At 40.1% G+C, this 15,721-nt stretch overlaps 1 protein-coding gene across 2 annotated transcripts in view; it reads left to right on the forward strand.

The window, feature by feature from the left end:
* Positions 1-15,721, forward strand: part of LOC127508745 (NACHT, LRR and PYD domains-containing protein 3-like) — a 68,457-nt gene that overhangs the window by 28,084 nt on the left and 24,652 nt on the right. The window lies entirely within an intron of this gene.

The following is a 15,721-nucleotide window of genomic DNA, read 5'->3' on the forward strand; positions in this document are numbered from 1 at the left end:
TTACGGCTTTTATGTTGTGTTTACCCACATGCTCGTTCATGCTAAAAATTAAACAATACCTTTACAAAAATGCTACTACTCAGTCATGTATTCAGCTACAGTAAAGCTTTAAACAGAGTGACAGCATATCTGAACACTTTGACACAAATACAAACAAAAATACTTAACATTCATAAATGTCCGTTAAAAGCAGTGCTTACAGAGGTTCTGCTTGACCCTCTTCATCATTACTGCTATCTGGGTCTGATTCTGGCTCAAATTGATACGGCAATATTGATGCCATTATTTACATTTCCACCGAAGCAAAGACTGGACTTTGACCAAATGGTAAGGGGCGTGGCGTTTCCGGACAATGTGAATCGTGACAACGTATTCCGGACAGCAAATCGCAATACACAGGGCCAGCTAAACAATCTCAGTCCATTGTGTATTTCTGAGGGAGGGGCTTCATAGAACCAGGAACTTAACAGAGCGTTTTTGGGAGAAGGGAAACAGCGGTGTAAAATAAAGGTAAAATATATGAAAAATATGGCGTTTTTTTTTTTAAACGAAGCATTAAGACGTTAAACTGCGCCCCATAAACACAATCAAGCCTAGAAAAAAAAACAGTGAACCACCCCTTTAGTTAGTTAAATAAAGTTTAAAGACTTAAAGTATAAAGAAAATATTTCCATTGTTTTCACTGACCAACTTAAGTGTAACTTAAGACCAGCTTTTGTGAATATAAATGTTTTTTGATTTTGATGGCTGCAACATGCTAAAAAAATTGGGACAGAGGCATGTTTACCAGAAGTTAAAAATGTATATGCATTTAAGCTGTAAACAGAAATATCAGTAGTGAATGAGCTGCTTTTGGAGCCCTTTTCCCATGACATGCTACATTTTAATGTTTTAATGCTGGATTGCTTGATTGTGTATGCACATTGTCTATGTCTCCATCATCTAACACACCTGATTCAACTCAGCAGCTCATTTGTAGAGACCGCAAGACCTGAAGTGGGTGTCCGATATGAGAGACATGTGAAATGTGCAGTGGTGGGCTTCCAGGACAGGTTTGAAATCCCCTGTCCTGCTGTACATTATGCATCTCTTCCGATCTCAATGAACATTAAATGCACTAGTATTCAAAAAGCTAGGTGTCTGTCTCCGTTTTTCCTGCACAAAAACCCTGTTTGAAACAGCCTAACCAGTCAAATGACTGAGAACTAATGCTGAGGTCTGAGCATGTCCTAATATGAGCACATTGGTATGAATGAGGCTTGTGCGAATATCATATGTTTCTATGCTTCTACCTTTTCAGCACATCCCTTGTAGCAAATCAGCATGCAGTATAACTGGTTGCCATGACAACTTCACATGCAGAATCAAGCTCAAATGGATCAGTTGTCGTGTTTAAGGGTCATTCTACAGAATTATAATTATAGATTATTTCGATCAGGTGATAAAGCAGAAGCGATGTATGCCCCATTTATAAGTACATCTGTTCATATACTCTATATAATTCATTGAATGATTTTCTTTCCACATGCTTTTATGAGAATGATGGTTTTTGCTGTGTGTAACATTAGGGATACAAAAGATCAAGCCAGAGCACAACAAATCGAGCACATCTTTCTGTTACTCTTCTTTGTTGTAAAAGTCAGATGTATCCAAGTATATGTTCAAATAAAGATTTTGCCAGATTTTGCAAGAAATGTCTCAGGTTACGTATGTAACCATGGTTCCCTGAGAACAGGGAACGAGACACTGCATCCTAGAACGCATATGGGGAAACGCCCTCACGTGACAGGTGTCTGAAGTGAAAGTGGAATCACGCCAATCCTACTGGCCGGCAACAGCCTATGATGTCATACTAGTGCGACCAGACAGTATATAAAGGGCGCCTAGGAAACATGACATCCGCTATTCATCTGAAGTGACTGTAGCAGGCAACCCAGAAGCATGGCAGGGAGACACAGTGTCTCGTTCCCTGTTCTCAGGGAACCATGGTTACATACGTAACCTGAGATGTTCCCTTTCGAAAGGGAACTCGCACTGCGTCCTAGAACGCATATGAGGAACGGAATACCCACGCCGCCATGCTGAGGTGAGTGCATGCCAAAATGGCTGAGAAGAGAGCCAAGCACTCAACCCCTGGTCAGAGGCTGTCAGTGATATAACTCCCATAATAATGGCCACCGCCCAAGCTAAAAAGCCTCAAAGGCTGCATTTACACTGGCACAAAAAATCCAATCTTTTGCTTACATCTGACACAGATCGGAATTAGTTGCACACGTGTAAACACAAAAATCCACATGAGATCCGATTTATTCGCATCTGATCTGAGCCACTTCCAAATGTGGTTTTAAATCAGATACATATCCGATCTCTGGACATGCGACCTACGTCTAAACACGCATATCCGATTCCCATTGGAATTCCAAGCCACTACAAGGCGAGGGCGACACGTTTGCTCACTAAAAGGTAGCTTTAATGTTGTATTATGAAGCAGACGTGCTTGTATGCACTCACACTAAAAATTCGCAGCTTTATTATTGAGGTGGGAACTTCATAGCCTATGTCTAACGTTATTTATTTTTCTAGAAAGAAATTGCGCACACACACATACATTCAGCAGCTGAATTTCAACCTTTGCCCGGTTAATTTGAAAAAAGACCGCCGTGTTGTTGTTTTTCTTATAAGCCAAAAGCTTCACTGTAGCTACTCTCTCTCTCTCTCTCTCTCTCTCTCCCTAGCTCGCTCGAATTCATTCAAAAAAATGGAATCCTAAAACTAATAACTGTAGATAAAATATCAGGCACAAATTACCTTTATTTTCCGGTCTATATCCATTTAGTCAGATTTTGCGCTGCAATACATCCATGACACTGACAGCTGTTAACTTATCCATTCTGACAGGTAATCATGGCCACTCAACATGAAATATATAAATAATTTTAATAGCACGGCCATTAAAAACCCGAGGGTCTACTATGTGCATGTAAAACTATCAATGACAATCATTTTGGGGCAGGAAGTAATGTAAACACAGATATCGGATAACAGTCGCGTCTAAAGTGAATGTAAACACACTGGCCAAAAAATCGGATATGGTCAAAAGATCAGATCTGTGCATTAAGACTTGCAGTGTAAATGCAGCCACAGAGGCCTCCACAGAGTGAAAGCCTACCAAGGCCGCTCAAAGGCTTGGAACCAGCAACTTCAAAGAAGGGGTCCCTTTAAGGGAGAATGGCCAGAGTACCACAAGGACTCTGGCCCGTCACTACTAGGGGGACAAAAGATCAACCCTGAAGGCCACCAGGGAGGCCGAACCGGCCCAGAGAAGGGCTAGTCAAGCCAACAACCTGTCTGAAAGAACAGAATCTCTGCAAACTTCAACAAAGAGGAAGAAACCTTGTGAGAAGAACTGCAAAAAAGGCAGTAACAACTCACCGGACCAGAGATGGGCATCCCTGGGAGTAGAGCTCAGCAAATAGCCAGAAACCCTGAAAGAGGGGAGCAGTCTACTCAACCTAGAATCTACAGAGTGAAAGAGAAACACTCTGGAGGCTGAGTACTCTTAGCTAAGCCAGGCGAGGAACAGAGACTGGAGTATAGTAGGAGACAGAGAGTACTCCTAGCATATAAACCGAACTCAAACAGCAAGAGAGTATCAACAGCTTAACAACCGATCCTTCAGGGCGAACTAAAAAGTCCTTCTACCTTCCGATTGACCTTCGGGAGCCAATTCTAATGACCCAAGGATAAGGGGAGAACTGAGCTCAACCGGAACGAGCAAAACCAAGCCTAGCAATAAAGAGCTGTGAAACAGCACCAGAATTGGTGAGGATTCCCAGAAAAACCCTAGGGAATCTGAACAGCTCAGAGATGGAGGTAACAGGAAGAGAAACTTACAACATCTACATAACACACCCGAAGAGCCAACTACTTAGACGTGAGAAAAGAATTGCCAGCTTGGAACACTGGTTTGCATGGCAAACACAAGCCGTGTGCTCAGCATATCGCCCATCAACCCTTCAAAGAGGGGAGAACAACATAACGCTACCAGAATGGCAAGGAGGCCTCAAGCAGGGCCTACTACTCCCAGGAAACATGGCTGCGGGCCCGAGTTGCCAATGCTAAAGCTCTAGGGGAGCGAATTTCAGAACCAGTGAGGGAGAAAGAACGCATTCGCCCCGAGCAGTTAGGTGTAAAGCATGCATGGGGCATAGAGCTTGAAATAGAAAAAGAGATTCAGAGGATCCTAAGAGACTCAAAGGAGCTGGCTCCATATAAATAGCGGCCTCCACAGGAAAGAACCAAAGGAGGCCGACCATTTAAACAAATACTTGAAACAATCAAGGGGCCACTCACAATGAGACTACCAAGCTCAGAGAGCGGAGGCTTCAGCCAAAAAGCGCACTCTCTAAAACGAGAGGAAGCACGGAGCAAAAGCTCACTGCTTGTCACTGAGCTAATGCTAAACACCAGGGAACACATACTCAGACATTGCTAAAATACAGTAGAAATGGAGCAAAGAAATAAAGAAGAGGAGGCCGCAGGGCCTACTACTCGCATTGTTAGCCTAATGCAGAAGGCGGGCTCCCGACCAGAAGTAACCCTGATGAGAGGGGAGGCAAACATGAACTGAGCGACTAGCAAGGGAGGCTAAAAAGAAGCAGCCAACACCAACAGCTAAAATAGTCAGAACAGGATGACAACGCTTGCCTAGGTCGGGACAGAGGCGGCCCCAGAGGAGGGCCGACCTCTGAACATGACTTCACTGAGGCTCAGTGGAGACTAAAACCCAAAGTAAATACACGAAACTTGGGCGCCTACCAGGAGAAAAATTCTAATTACAGAAAAACACTAGCACTCAGCGGGGCAGTGGTTTGAACCTAGCGACTCTACGAAGAGGAGGCTGAAAAATATAAAAAACCCCAAGGTGGGAACTTCCGGTTGGAGCGAGGCGTGTGATGGCAGCATAAAACTATAGCTCCCGGTCATTGAGTTGAAAAAGCCCTTATACTCAGAAACTTTCCAATTCAAATAAGAGAAACGACTATAAAATGAGTGGGGCAAAGCCTAAAAAAGGATTTGTGAAACAAAAAAAAGCGGAGGAGTGTAACGAGATGGTTAATGACGACGACAAATCTGCACCGGAGAAAGATGCCGCAGAAACTTTACGAGCTCTGCGGGCACTCAGCAAAGATATCACCAACCTAAAAACAGAGTTGAGAAAAGAATTTAGCCAATTCAAGGAAGAGTTTAGGGAGGATATTAAAACTGAAGCTGAAAAACTGAAAAGAGACATAAACCAGAGGCTGCAAGATATTGCCGAGGATATTCAGTCACATAGCACAAGGTTAGATGAGACGGAGGAATGAATTACTGGACTCGAATCTGAGAACCTTGAACTGAAAGACATGCTACTTCATGCTTTGAAGGAACAAAGGATGATGCAGGGCAAGATCACGGATCTCGAAGGTCGATCGCGGCCTACTAAAAACAGACCTTTCGCTGGATGGCGATCTAGACCTGCAGATACAGAGAGCACATAGGTCTCTAGGCCCGAGACCTCAGAACGATGCCACCTCGAGATTGATCATCGTCAATTTCCTGCAGTACATTACTAAAGATCTTGTCCTGCGTGCAACATGGGGAAAAGAAATATGATACAAGGGCAGACCAATTTTTTTGCACAGGATTATCCAGTGGAAATTAAAGCAAAGCTCAAGGAATACAGAGAAATTAAAAGAGTCCTTAAAGAGAACAAAATTTGATTCCAGACCCCTTACCCTGCCAAGATGCGAATCCATTGGGAGACAGGACCTCAGCTTTATGACAGTGCAGCGGTGGCAGCAAAGGACGTGAACAAGAGAGGTATGCTGTGGACTTGACGGGGATAGCTGAAGGATCTGAACACCCATGGGAAGAAAGGCTGACGCGTGTAAGGACTGAGGACGAGCCAGACAAATGAATCATTCAGATGATTCTTTCAAAACATAATTCCAGAAACCCAAACTCAGAGAATCTAATTTTTGGCTCCAGTCCATCTACAGAACAACCCCCTTTCTAGGTACTTTTATGACACCCATGCTTCCTGACTGAAGGAGAGGTGACAAACTTAAGCTATTTGTGACAAAACAAATGGTCACCAGAAGATAAAGAGTCTTTGATCTCCAGATCAAAAGAGACAGAGAGACAATGCAGACCTGTTTCTCTGAGTGACCTAACTTTACAGAAAAACCCACAAAGACTGTTCTACAACTAAAACTGCATCAAATTGTTCTAAACAATTTAAAATGGACTTATCAAACATCTTTCAACTGCATACATTTTATATCATGTCCACACATACTACCTGTAACCAGTTATGCTTTAGAACACCCACAATTCATGTAAATGTTATAACTTTTGAATGTTTGATTGAAAGTATGCCTTATTTGGAATGAATTTAAATCTCTAATGTATGTTTAAATCATGGCTTGAATGAAATCTGTGTAAAATGTATCATATTCCATTTAATAGAAATTTTGTCTAAAACGGTACTCTCTGCTGAAGCCGGCAATTCCAGAGACCGGAGATAACACTTATTTTATGACTGGGGGCAGAGAAAAGCCACCTTTTGAAACAAGACGATATCTGATTGGCCAGAACTCCTCTCAGAGGTGGGACAAACACCTAAGTTTAAATAGTCACATCAAGACAAAGAACTAGTTTTCGAGGCAGTAAGTAACGTAACAATGGAGTAACAAGAAGAACAAAATGAAGAAAAGACTAAGCTGACAAAGGACAGACAAGCAGCTCATTCAAGCCATCCAACTTTCACTCACTTTTCTTTTCTTTTACTTAGTTTTCTTTTCCGTTGAGAGTCTCGTGTTCTAAGTTTTGCCGCAAAGTTTAACCAACGATTTTTGCCGCCTCAACTTTAACTCCAGCCACAACAAAGAGACTTCCTTTCATTTTGCCAGCACGCTCAAACAGGATTGGTTTTTACCTAACACAATCCAGACCTGAAAAGTCCCTGCAACAAATCATCGACTCGGAAAAAAAAATCCCTCTTTCCCAAGCCGAGGACGCTGACAAGGAGTTTTCCCATTTAAGCCTATAAGCAAGTACCTCCAGATTCTAGGTTCATCATATCACTCTCGCTCTCTTAAAACTCTTTCTCTCTCATTTCCTTTCTTCCTGCAATGTGTATGAATGTTTGTGTGTGTGTGTGTTTGTGTTTGTGTTAGATTAGTTTGTATTAGAATAAATCAAGTCTCTTGTAGATTTTAAAAGAAAGTGTCTTGTATTATGTGCTTGTAAAATTTAATGTCTTAAACTGTCGATTTTAAAGTTACCGGTCTCTAGTCAGTGTTTTCACGATAGTTGCTCAGTCGTAAACTAAATTGCTCTTTATAATTCCCTATAAATTATTTCACTTGAGCTAATTTTGGTCCTATCCTTACACGCGACATACCCAGTGGCAGAAAGTAAGAAGAACCGCTCACAATCGCATTCGAGAGAAGCTCCGGAGCTTCCAGAGACAACATCAGATTAATAATTGAACGGACATTATTGAGCTGAGTTCTGAAGAGGTATGCAGACTTTTGGTGGACTGAATATATTTAATTTTGAGTCAGAACTCTATATTACTAATCTTACGAGTCTTTATGCTTATGATATCATTGAACTATATAAGGCGATAACTGGACATTTGAGAAAACTGACCGAGGACTGTCATTTGACATGATTGGTGCTATACTATTAAGGGAGACAATCCCCCATTTAGGTGATAGTGAGGGTCCCCAACCAGTAGTAGGACTAGATCGGAATTGGGATTTATTAGGTCATGTTTGGACCTTGATCGTGGAAGTCATTGTTCTTGTGTGTTCGGTTTTATTTCAGTTATATGTTCGTTCTAAAGGTTGCCAGCATTTATTATTGAACTCTAAATCGATATGCAGTGATATGTTAAAATCGCATCATTAAATGTAAATGGGTTAAATAACCCAGTTAAAAGGAGTAAGGTAATAGCCAAGTTGAAACGTGAAAAGAGCCAGGTTATATTTTTGCAAGAAACTCAAGATCTCTCTCCATCTGAACATGATAAACTGAAAAAGTACAGGTACAGACAAACGTTTTACAGTTCTTTTAAAAAGTTTAACAAAAGGGGTGTTTCCATATTAATACATAATTCTTTAGATTTCAATTTGTTGAAAGAGATATCAGACAAAGAAGGCCGATATGTTTTGGTTCATGGAAAATTGGATCAGCATCTGGTTACACTAGTAAATGTTTATGCACCTCCTGGAAGTAAAACAGCTTTTTTCAACACAATTTTTGATCTTGTGGTCACAGAGTCTCAAGGAATAATGACATGCGGTAGTGACTTCAATATTGTTCTTAACCGGCAATTAGATTCATCCAACAGACAACACAATCAAAAAAATTTAGGAATTCATTAGAAGATCTGGGATTAATAGATGTCTGGAGAGACCTTCATCCTTTAGAATGTAAATATTCTCATTATTCAGCACCCCATGGTGTATAGAGTAGGATAGATTATTTTTTTATGTTTAATAAGGACAGACACAGGGTAAGAGACTGTACAATAGGAGCGTCAGATATATCAGGCCATGCAACAATATGTCTCAGTCTAAACTTGTATGATAAATTCACGGATAAAATATGGAGGCTTCAATCAGAAATTAAAATATATATGGAAAACAATGATAATGGGGAAGTAAGTCCCTCAATATTATGGGATGCAGCCAAGGCAGTGTTAAGGGGTAAAATCATCTCCATTACCACAGCCCTTAAGAAGGCAAGAGAACTTCGTTTTAAGAATCTTGAGGATAAATTACAGTGTCTAACAGAACAACATGCAATTAGCAATGATTCCCAGATTCTGAAGCAGATTAAAGATATTAAAAATAAGATAAATTATATTTACAAGGAGGATATAGAGAAATTAAAAATTCTAAAACAAACTTTTTATGAAACAGGTGTGAAAGCAACTAAAAGATTAGCATGGAAACTCAAAAAACAACAATAAAAGGCAACAATCTATAAGATACAGGATCCTGTCTCAGGACGCATGCTGTATAACCTGGATAAGATTAAAGAGGCATTTGAATTATACTACAAATCCCTATATTCACAACAGACACAGGTAAATAGTGATTCAATTAAAATATTTTTAGACTCTCTCGACCTCCCTTCTATTGGACTGCATCAAAATAACCTTTTAACAAAAGAAATTACACAGGAGGAACTAGATATGGCATTAACTAATCTTAAGAATAATAAAATGCCTGGTAATGATGGTTTGCCTTCAGAGTGGTTCAAAACATTTAGAAGAGAGATTTCACCACTTCTTATTTCATAATTTAATTGGACCCTTAAAGAAGCAGTTATTCCGCCTTCTTGGAGAGAAGCGATTATCTCAATTATACCCAAAGAAGGAAAGGACAAAACCCTGTGTAGTTCATATAGACCAATATCAGTTTTGAATGTAGACTACAAGTTATTTGCCTCCATTTTAACAAAAAGACTTGAGATGTTTCTGCCTGATTTGATAGATGTAGATCAAACGGATTATTAGAGGACATCAAACTCATGATAATATTAGAAGAATACTTCACATAATACAACAAATCAAAAAAGATCATACTAAAGCAACTTTAATTAGCCTGAACGCGGAAAAGGCATTTGATTGTGTGAATTGGGTATATTTATTTCAGGTTCTATTGAGGTTTGGCTTTTCAGAAAACTCAGTTGTAAGTTTCCAATCCCTGTATTTCAGACCCGAAGCTAGGATTAAAATAAATGGTGGCCTTACTAAAAAGATAAACTTGGAAAGGGGAACACGACAGGGATGTCCTCTTTCTACCTTATTATTTGCAATTTATATTGAGCCTCTGGCCCAGGCAATAAGGGAAAGTAATACAATTGGAGGGATTACTGTCAATAAAGTAGAACATAAAATTGCGTTATATATGGCGATGTGTTAATTTATCTTTCTAATCCAGACATATCACTTCTTAAGATATTTGATTTTCTTGAAGAGTATGGATGATTCTCGGGGTATAAACTAAACATAAAGAAAACTCAAATGTTGTCATTTGGTTTCAGTCCAATAAAAGAACTTAGACAAAGATTAAATATTAATTGGAATCAAAAATCAATTAAGTATCTGGGTGTATGGTATAACTCAAGATTTAACAAAGTTATATAAAAAGAACTATAATATAATCAATAGAAAAATTAAAGAACATCTTAAGCGTTGGTCTTCTCTACCACACCTGGATTTTAGTTCAAGAATTGAAAGTATAAAAATGAATGTACTATTATATCTCTTCCAATCTCTCCCTGTGGAAATACCACCTAAACAGTTTCAAGAATGGGATAAACAAATCTTGAGATTCATTTGGAATGGAAGCAAACCAAGAATTAGATATAAAACATTGCAATTGGATAAAAGTAAGGGTGGCATGTCACTCCCCAGTTTGAAAGATTATTATTATGCTGCCCATCTGAGACCGTCTGTGTGATTTAAAGGTGGAGACAAAGTGGAAGGAAATAGAAAATGAGTTTCAAGGGATACCAGTTCAAGCTCTAATAGGTAAAAAATCTCATTTTCAAAACCAAATCCAAAATGTTGATCCAATAACACAATTTACTTTAAAAATGTGGTTTACTATGGTAAAGGAACTTCACTTGGAGAAACAAATCCGGATTTTAAACCAGGGACAATGGATCATAGGTTTACGCAATGGACTTATCTAGGAATTTCTGCACTCTGTACAATTATAAACAATGGCAATATGGAGAGTTTTCAAACTTTAAAAGACAAGTTTGGTCTTGTAAATCAAGACCTCTTTAGATATTTACAGGTTCGTCAGTATTATTTGAAAGAAATAAAGGACAATGCTGAGATTAATCAGAGTGTGCAGGTTATCATACAGGCATATAAGAAAGGTACAAGTAAGGCTATCCAAATTATATAAAGCGATAAGTAATTCAAGGAATCATTCAATAGAATATATAAGATTAAAATGGGAAAAAGAGGTTGGAATTTTCTTATTACCTGATCAATGGAATAAAATATGTACTAATCCACATACCTCAACAAACTCAAGAATATAGCATGAGTTTTGTTGGAAAAATCGGACTCGTTTTGTTATCACACCAAGACTTAAGGAATTAAAAAACAAGAACCTCTCACCCATGCTGGAGGAACTGTGGGGTAGAAACAGCCCATCATACACATATTTTTTGGCAATGTCCAAAGGTGAATGGTTTTTGGGAAGCTGTATGCTCTACTATTAATAGTGTTTTCACTCTACATATTCCAAAGTCATTTTCTGTTTTATATTTGGGAGATATTCCAGATGAGGTTGGACAAGATGACAAATATTTATTTAAGATTTTACTGGCAACAAGTAAAAAGGCAATAACCCGGAAATGGTACAAAGTAGACCCACCTACAAGAGTAGACTGGTTTAAAATAGTAACAGAGGTTAGAGAAATGGAAAAAAAAAAAAAAATCACATATATACTTCGGCTGCAAATGCTAATTTTTGAGAACAAATGGAGGAAATGGATAACATGTCCATCTGTGGTTTAGATGATTGTATATGTAAAGTGTATATAAATGTTTACGGATATAATGTTCTGGTGAATTGACTAAAGGTTTACATGTACTTTATGACAACTTTTTTCCGTAAAGTTTATATGTAATGTATGGCAACCTTTGAAATACCCTTCCATTTTCCTTTTTTTTTTTTTCCCCTTTGTGTTGTTCTGTTTTCAACAACAACAAAAAAACTAATAAAAAAAATAAGTTTAAAAAAAAAAAAAAAAAAAAAACAAGGTGGCCAAATGGCCAACGCAGGAAGGAGAAACAGCCTGAAGCTCAGAGAGTGGAGGCCCCTTAAAAATTATAATAAAGAGGGCCAACACACTCAGGAATGTCAAGGCAGCCTAAGAAAAAGGCCGACGCTTAAGACAACACCAAGCTGGACTGAGCGAAAACCACCACTCAACAGGTCATGTTAGGAACTGGAGCTCAAGGGAGCGGAGTTTCAAATAGAACTGCATCGCTGGAACCTAAAGGAAGTGGCTGAAATAGGCCAGAAGGCCTACACAAAAAGAACTAAACTGAAAAGTCAACCTGTATAGGAGGATTCAGAAGTAAAAGGCAGCTAGATGATAAAATAGCTTGCCAATCCGTTCTAAGAAAATACTCGCTAGAAACTTCAACACACTCTGAAAGAGAGGAAGCAAATAGCAAGGATGTGAAAAGACAGCCTTCCATAGAGCTCCAGGGCCCTAGCCCCAATGAAAAGTACAAAATAAAAGCCCCCCCAGCCTAGAGCAGCGAGCCGCGGTCACTGCAAAATAAGAAAATCCCATAGCGGGGCAGTGACCTGCAAAGCTCACCAAGACCAACAAGAGCAGGGGCTGAATGTAAAATTAGCCTGCCATACTCTTATCAGTCTAAAAACGGCTGTACTCGAATCAAGCACTAAGCCGGACCCTCAGAAGGAGTTCCAGAATGTGAACAAACTCATCATCGGGCCCAGGCTTCAGGCCTGATGTCAGAGCATGTGCGGGGAAGATGGAAGGGTACAGGGGGACAGGAGAAAAAGGAGGAGAGGAAGATGGAAAACCCCTCACGAGAGAGGGAACACTCAGTGGCGCTCAGCGCGCCGGCTTTGTATCACCTCTCTCAGATCCTGCTTTTTGTTCCTGGCATCGCGCCTTCTCTGAGACCTGCTCCTTTGAGGAGGAGGTGCTTGAGCGGCGACACTAGACCTCTGGCCCTGCCTATGATCCTCAGACCATGATGGGCCAGGTCCCCCTGCGTGCAGATTCGGACCGGCGCGGTATACAGGACTTAAATGCTACCAAGCGTGCCCTCGCCTCCCTAAACTTCCAGACCACCGCCTCGACTGAAGTCCCGAAAAGTTCAAGCGGCGAGGCCGGCGCATCGAGGAGAAAACCCTTCTCTTTCTCCCTGATGTCAGCCAGGTTCACCCACAGGTGTCTCTCCGTTGCCACCATCACCACCATCGATCGACCGATCGCGGCAGCAGTTTGTTTGGTGGCGCGGAGAGCCAGGTCTGTGGTGCGGCGCAGCTCAGCCACCGCATCAGGGGAAAGACCCTGGCCCAAATATTTCAACAGGTCGGCTTGATATAGTATGCAGTGCTGACCTGCAGCCGCGTATGCCCTGCCATTCAACCGTGAAGTTGTTTTTAATGGTCTAGTAGGCAGGGCCTACGGGAGTTGGAGGAGTATGGCCGGAAAGAAAGCGGTCGTCTAGCCTCCCACGAACCACTTCTTCCCGAGCGCGCCCACGGCAGTTTTAATCTGCCCAAGGTGCGCTCCATAACATCCAATAACTCAACATACGTGGGGCAGGATGGTCGCACGGGCTCAGATGCAACACTTTCACTGCCCTCCACAAACAACAACTGCTCTTCAGTATGGCTTGGAGCCAAAAGAGCACTGTCTGCTGAACCAGAGGATGCCAGAGAAATGGCATCCTCATCGAGCAGATCGCTCTCGTGAGCCGCCTTTTTCAAACTTTTCAGCGAGCTCCACCTACGAGCCCCATGACATGAGTCTCCTCTCGGCCTCAGCACGAGCAGGACCCGAGCCACCAGGTGCAGATGCCTGTCCCTCTTCCCTCAAGAAGATTGACAGGTGAGAGCGGAGCAGACGCTCACAATGAACGCAGATAGATCCCTCGAGAACTGATCGCGTGTGCTCGTCACCCAGGCAGTGAACGCACAGGTCGTGTGTGTCATCAGGTGTCAGATATCTCGGACACGGATTGGCACAACGCTTAAAACGCTTCTCAGACATGATAACAAAGGTTATTACCTTGCAAAAATCACAACAGACAAAACAGTCACTGAAGACGAAAAGAGGATGTCATGTTTCCTAGGCGCCCTTTATATACTGTCTGGTCGCACTAGTATGACGTCATAGGCTGTCGCCGGCCAATAGGATTGGCGTGATTCCACTTTCACTTCAGACACCGGTCATGCGAGGGCGTTTCCCCATATGCGTTCTAGGACGCAATGCGAGTTCCCTTTCGAAAGGTAACTGCAAGATTTTGATTTTTAACATTTGCTTGCATCAATTCATGTTTTTTTTGTATGTTTAAGAAAATATATATACACAATTATGTCTGCACACTGAGGATGGATATATAATTTGCAAGTTATGCAAATGCAATTTACATTAAAGCTCTAATTGTCATATTATTGATTTCTGTGAAGCTGCTTTGAGATCATGTGCATTAAGAAAAGTACCATATATAAAAATTATTTTATTTAAAATTTATATAGATCTTGCTAAAGGAAATTCAGCAAGCTTTAAAGTTTAACTTTCTTTAAATAAAACCTTTGTGAGAAGTGAGCTGGCACTGAATTTTTTCAATAGTATTTATATATGGTATTCAGTGTCTTCCTTTTGATATAGCATATGGTTAAAATGTTCAGTTTTACCTCAACATAATCAATGGGGGCAAATTGAGCCAAAAAACAACTTATTTATTTTTTGGAAAGTCATATTAAGGAAAAAAGTTTTCAACGCTCAAGCTTGAGATGCTTGACAAAGTCTTTTTTACTGCCCTGGAAATTCAAAAGTATCTTTGTCTTCTGGTCTCTCTCCTCTTGATTTGTGTTTAATGCACAAAAGAACAACTGTTAAGAACATATCTCAGCTGCTCAGAATTCTTTTATTTGTTCTTGTATTTTAACTACTTAAAATTCAAATATTGTAATATGCTCAAATATTTTATTATTACTTTAACAGAACTATGATCATAGAAGGAATCCTGTCTTAATACAATAATATTGCATATCATTACTTTCTATGGTCTTTACCTAGCTATTAAATGGTTAGTTCACCCAAAAATGAACCACTAATTCGAAACAAAATTTTCGTAAAGCTTCAAAGCTTCATGAAGCAGTGTTTTGAAATTGCCCATCACTAGATATTGTTGAATAAAGTCGCTATTTTGTTTTTTTGGCACACAAAAAGTATTCTCGTTGCTTCATAACATTAAGGTTGAAGCACTGTAGTCACATGAACTGTTTTAAATGTTTTTAGTACCTTTCTGGGCATTTGAAAGCGTAAATTAACGAAGGTCTTACAGGTGTGGAACGAAATAATGACCTTAATGATGTAATTAATGACTGAATTTTCATTTTTGGGTGAACTAACACTTTAATCCTCATAATGTGTTTGTTTCTTGTTTACACTCATGGTGTTTGGGGGTCAATTTGACCCCAAATATTTATAGAGTGACTGTATAAAAAATATATATATCTTTTTTTTTGTTTGTTTGTTTACATCTCATCTATACATTTATGATGTGTTTTGGGGGATATGAAGTACTTTTTTTTTTTACCTATTTACGGCAAAATTCCTCAGCTACACCATTAAGGCCAAAGTATACTTAGGTCATCCACATCCACGCACCGTATGCATTATGTAATTTTCGTCATCAGGACAGTTTGACTTACAACAGCGCATGCGCAAGATAAAGACGGCAGAAATGTAAAAGTCCACTAGGTGGCAATACGCAAAGCACTGTGTGCAGTTGTCGAAGAAGAGTGCAGAAGAGTGATACAAAACCGACACGCTTTAAGCAGGAGGAAGAAAACACTACAATGGACACTACAGTGCTGCCCTCTGATGTCTGGTAGAGTAAAAAAAAAAACACAATTGT

The sequence above is a fragment of the Ctenopharyngodon idella genome, chromosome 3 (assembly GCF_019924925.1).
Source record: "Ctenopharyngodon idella isolate HZGC_01 chromosome 3, HZGC01, whole genome shotgun sequence".
Classification (NCBI taxonomy): domain Eukaryota; kingdom Metazoa; phylum Chordata; class Actinopteri; order Cypriniformes; family Xenocyprididae; genus Ctenopharyngodon; species Ctenopharyngodon idella.